We start from the raw sequence: 5619 nt of genomic DNA on the forward strand, positions 1-5619 counted from the left end.
AAGATAGTTCACAAATAGAGGTAATGGTTACAAAGCAGTGTGGATATAATTAATGTCACTGAATTTTATACCTGCCTAGCAAGCATGAAGCCCTGCGTTCAACCCCCAGCACATCCAAAAAAAACGCTAAATCTTCCTTCTGTTACCTACCTTGAGTGGTAGGTGCTTTTCTACTGTTTTGATTGTATTCCTCAGAGGATTTCTGGTGGATCTCTGATGTTTAGTCATTCATTACAGAAAATCCATTATTTGAATATTAATTCTGAGTTTTAAAGGAAACCTCATATATTAAAATGAGAGCAATGCTTGCAGTATTAACTCAAGAGGCTAAAGCAGGAAGATCCTTACACAGTTAAGGCTTCATAGAGAGGTCATGTCTAAATCACTGTGGTATCTGCTGAAACTGGAGGGATAATTATTTGTAAGCAATTACAAGTGAGAGATAAGAGAGAGATAAGCTTTTGATCACATTATATTTTGGTCATGTCAGCTTGTATTTAATATTTACATGATTTTTAAAAATTTTCCTTTTTCCCTTACTCTCAGTATGTCATTTTGAAACTTTGTACTATGTTCTCATTTGCCACATTAAAAAAACATAGCTTTTCTTTATATCATATTAAACATTTTTTTTATTTTTTCTATATTACAACTACTTTTATTTATTTTTGAAAGCTTTTAGCATTTTTTTTTCTGCATATAGGGAGTGGCCACTCTCTCAGAGATTTTTCTCAGTTCTGCCAATTGAACCACAGATCAACTTCCAGATTCATTCTTTTGAAAAGTCTCATGCAAAGCCCAGCACAACTAAGGAGGATGAAATCTGAGGATCTTGGTTTGAAGTCAGTCTGAGCAGCAAAGTCTGAGATTCTTATCTCCAATTAATCACCAAAAAGCGGTGGGTAGTAGAACTCTAGCCTTGAGTAAAACAGGGAAAGTTCAAGCCCTAATACTGGTAATTACACAAACAAGTCTCATGGACTTTCTTGCTTGGGCTGGCTTTGAACTACAGCCCTTAGATTTCAGCCTCCTGGGTAGTTAGAATTAACAGGCATGAGAAACCAACTGCTGACTTATATTAATTTTTTTTGGTCATTCATGGGGCTTAAACTCTGGGCTTAGGTGCTGTCCCAGCGCACTTCAGCTCAAGGCAAGCACTCTACCGCTTGAACCATAGAACCACTTCCAGTTTTCTGGTGGTTTATTGGAGTTAAGAGTCTCACGGACTTTCCTGCCCGGGGTGGCTTGGAACTGTTCCTCAAATATCAACCTCCTGAGTAGCTAGGATTACAGGCGTGTGCCACTGGTACCCGGCTTATTTTACTATTTTTAACCATCTCTTTCTTGCCTTCAACCTCAATACTTTTTTAAATTTTGTCCAGTAGACTTGATCTTTGGGCCACATTGCTGTTTCTTAGTTATTTTGAAGGGGGGTAGGGGTTGAACTCTCAGCTTAGGTGCTGTCTTTGTGCTCTTCAGCTTAAGGCAAATGCTCTACCAGTTTACCCACAGAGTCACTTCAGGTTTTCTGGTGTTTAATTGCAGATAAGAGTCTCATGAACTTTCCTGACCAGGCTGGCTTTGACCCATGATCTTCATATCTCAGCCTCCTGTGTAGTAGGATTACAGGCTAGAACCAGCAGTGCCCTTCTGTTTCTTAGCTTTCTGACTCAAGGATGATGTTTTACAACTTCAACTACAGCTCCACTTCTAGCTTTTTTTGGTTTATTGGACATAAGTTTCAAATGTACTTTTCTGGGTAGTCTGGCTTCAAACCATGATCCTCAGATTTCAGCTTCCTGAGGTACTCTGATTATACATATGAACCACAAACCCATTGATCATTTAAAAATATTAATATGTTTTATTCACTTTTATTTTTAAAATTTTCCTTGCTTTTATTGTTGTATATGTTCTAGTCCTGGGACTACAAATCAGGGCCTGATACAATGCCAGAGATTTATTTCAAGACTAGTAGCTTACCACATGGGCCAAACTATAATTTGTGGCTATACTTGTTTTGTCTTCGTGCTTGACCTAAAGCCCTGGGTGCTGTACTAGAAAGTGATTGCCCAGTTTGCATCTTTGGTCACAGCTCAACTCAAGGTTTTTGTTTTTTTTACTTCTTGGTAGTTAATAGGAGATGATTTTATGCAAAGCTAGCATGAATCAGTGGGCTGAATTCTGAGGATCATGGTTCAAAGCCAACCAGGGCAGGAAAGCCCATGAGACTCTTAGCTCCAATTAATCAATGAAAACCTGAGAGTGGTAGAGCTCTGTCCTTGAACAAAACAACATAAGTTCAAGCCACAAGATAGCACACAAATGCACATACAGAGAAAGCTTCATGGACTTTCTTGCATGGGCCAGCTTTGACCCATGCTCTCAGATTTCAGCCTCTCTTCATCCTCTCTCCTTTGAAAATTTTATTGGTCCTGTAGCTTGACCTCTGACTCTAAGCCCTATATGTTAGCTTTTAAACTCAAGGCTGGTGCTTTACCACCTCAGCCACAGCCCAAGGCTTTGTGCCATGTGGCTAGAGATAAGAATGTCAAGCACGTTCCTTCCTAAGCTGACTTGACTCTGTAATGCTCAGTTGTCAGCCTCTTGTGTAGTAAGGATTACACACATGGCCATCAAAATTTGGGTCATTTTAAAACTTTAATATGTGCTTGCTTCCACCTTTTTTTCTTTTTCTTTTTCCATTTTTGCTTGTCCTGGGAGTAGAAATTGAAGCTCAGATGTTGTCTCATGGCATACATGGGACCAACCATAACATTTGGCTTTTGAGGGGAGGTTAATTGGAGAGAAAAGAATCATATAGAGCTAGGCCAATTTCAGGAGGCTGAAAATTTAGGAGAGTTCATGACACTCCTATCTCCAACTAACCACTAAAGTCTGAGAGTTGTAGACCATTGAGCAAAATAGTGCAAGTTCAAGCACCAGGACTGGCAAACACACACACACACACACACACACACACACACGTATCTTATGAACACCTATACCTGAGCTGCGCTTTAAAGAGTACCCTCATATGTCAGCCTGAGTATATAGAATTACAGACATGAGCCACCAATGATTGTCTCATCAAAACCTCTGTTACTTGGTCTTTCTTCTCTTCTTCTACCCTTCTTTTCATTTATTTCACTCCTTTTGTGTGTGTTGGTGCTGGAGCTCGAACTCATGCAAGGACTGGCCTAATTCAGAAGGCTGAAATCTGTCCATCATGGTTTGAAAGCAGCCTGAGCAGGAAAGTCCATGAAGCTCTTATCTCCCTTCAATCAACAAAAACTTATCCCCAGTGTGGCCACCACACACAAAACAGTTTACTGTAATTTCTTGATTGGGTTTGCCTTTACACAGGATCTTATATTTCAGTCTCCTGCATTTCTAGAATTACAGACATGAGCCAACAGTTCTTGGTTCTCTACTTCCAAGCATTTAACTTTCTTATTGTGATCCTGAGGCTGGATCTCTGAGCCAGGGCACTGTTTCAATAAGTTATTCTTTCAAGGCTGGTGCTTTACAACTACAACCACAGCTTTATTTCTGGCGTTTTTTGCTGGTTAGTTGGAGACTTATGCACTTCCCTGTCCAGGCTGGCTATGAACAACAACCTTCAGATTTCATTCTTATGAGTCAGTAGGATTACACATATCGACCAAACATTCATACATGGATCATTTTGAAAATTTAATTGGATTTTCTCACGGGGGGGGGGGGATTCTTTTTCCTAATCCTGGGGCTTGAACTCAGGCCTTGGGCACTATCCTTGAACTTCTGTTACTCAAGGTAAGAACTCTACTACTTGAGCCACTGTGCCACTGCTAGCCTTTTTTATTTATGAGGTACTGAGGATACAAATCCAGGGATTAAAACATGGTAGGCAAGCACTCTGTCACTAAGCCACATTCCCAGCCATTCTTACACCTTTCTATTTGTATTTTTATTTTCTTGTGTATGCTGGTCCTGGGTCTAAAAATCAGCCCAGTTGCAGTCCCAGAAGTTTTTATTCAAGACTAGCACACTAAGACATGAACCACAGCATAACTTGTGGCTATTAGTTTTTGTTTTGTTTTAAGTAGCTACTTAGATTTGAGTCAATGAATTCTCCTACCGGGGCTGGCTTTCAACTGTGATCCTCAGATTTGAGCCTCCCGTGTGGCTACCATCACAGATGTGTGCCACCTATGCTTGGCTCATTTTAAGCTCTGGAATTGGTCATTTATTCTCCTAACTTTTCTGCAATTATTTATTTTATTGTTTGTGTGTATGTTGGTCCTGAAGTTAATATCAAGATCTGGGTGCTGTCCCAGAAATTATTTTCTCATTTCTGCCATTGAAGCCACAGCTCAATCACCAGGTTTTATTTTTCTTCCTTTTGGTGGTTAATTGGAGATAAGAGTATCATGTAAAGCCCAGCAAGACACAGGAGGCAGAAATCTGAGGATTGAAGTTGAAGCTATCCTGGATAGGAAAGTCCATGAGACTATTTGCATCAACTAAATACTCAAATTCAAGCCCTAGGCACACAGTAAAAAAACCCCATGGACTTTCCTGTTTGGACTGGTCTTAAAATGTATCTTCAGACTTCAGCTCCATGAATAGCTAAAATAATAAGCAGGAACCACCAGCCCCAGGCTTATTTTCAAATCTCAAATGGTCATTTCTCCTCTTCTTTCAGTTTTGTTTTTGGTCGACTTTGGGCTGAATTATGGACCAGGGAACTGTTTCCCAGTTTTTTTTCATGAAATTTCAGTACTTTAGAACTACTATCACACCTTCATTTCCAGCTTTTACTGGGTAGTGGGAGAAAAGAATTTCAATCACTTTCCTGCCCAGGCTGGCTTTTAGCGGTGATCCTCATATTTCATCTTTCTGAGTAGCTAGGAATACACACATAAACCAATAACTCATGACTCATTTTGAAACTATAATTTTCTCATTCTCCCATCTTTTATAATTTGTGCTTTTTTTTTTCTTTGTAAGTGTCTGTGCTAGGGCATCAGCACCAGGGTCTGTGTGCTGTCCCAGAGCTTTCTGTTTAAGACTAGCACTCTACCACATGTGCTAGAGCACAGCTAGTGGCATATTTTTGGTGACAAGTGAGACATAAGAATCTCAGGGATTCTCCTACCTGGGCTAGCCTTCAACTGTGATCCTAAGCTTTCATTCTCCTGAGTAGCTGATAGAACATCAGTGAGCTACCAATGTCATTGGATCTGTCATTGAACTCTGTCATTGGATCTTCCTTCTGCACTTCTACCCTCCTTTAATTCTTCTGTGATTGTCCTGGGGCTTGAACTCAGTGCTTGGTTGCTGTCCTAGAAACTGATTGCCCAATTCTGCCACTTGAGCCATAACTCAATTCCCAGGTTTTTTTTTCTTTTATTTTTGACAATTAATTGGAGATAAGAGTCTGAGACAAAGCCTAGCATAAATCAAGCTAGCCTGGGAAGGAAAGTCCATGAGACTATGACCTCCAATTAACCACTGAATAGTTGGGAGTGGTAGAACTCTATCCTTGAACAAACCAGCACAAGTTCAAGGATGGCACACACAAGCTGCAGGATGGCACCGAGATGCACACACACAAAGTCTCATGGATTTTCTTGC

Source organism: Dipodomys spectabilis, unplaced genomic scaffold (assembly GCF_019054845.1).
Source record: "Dipodomys spectabilis isolate Male_0828 unplaced genomic scaffold, ASM1905484v1 ptg000072l, whole genome shotgun sequence".
In the NCBI taxonomy this organism is placed as follows: Eukaryota; Metazoa; Chordata; class Mammalia; order Rodentia; family Heteromyidae; genus Dipodomys; species Dipodomys spectabilis.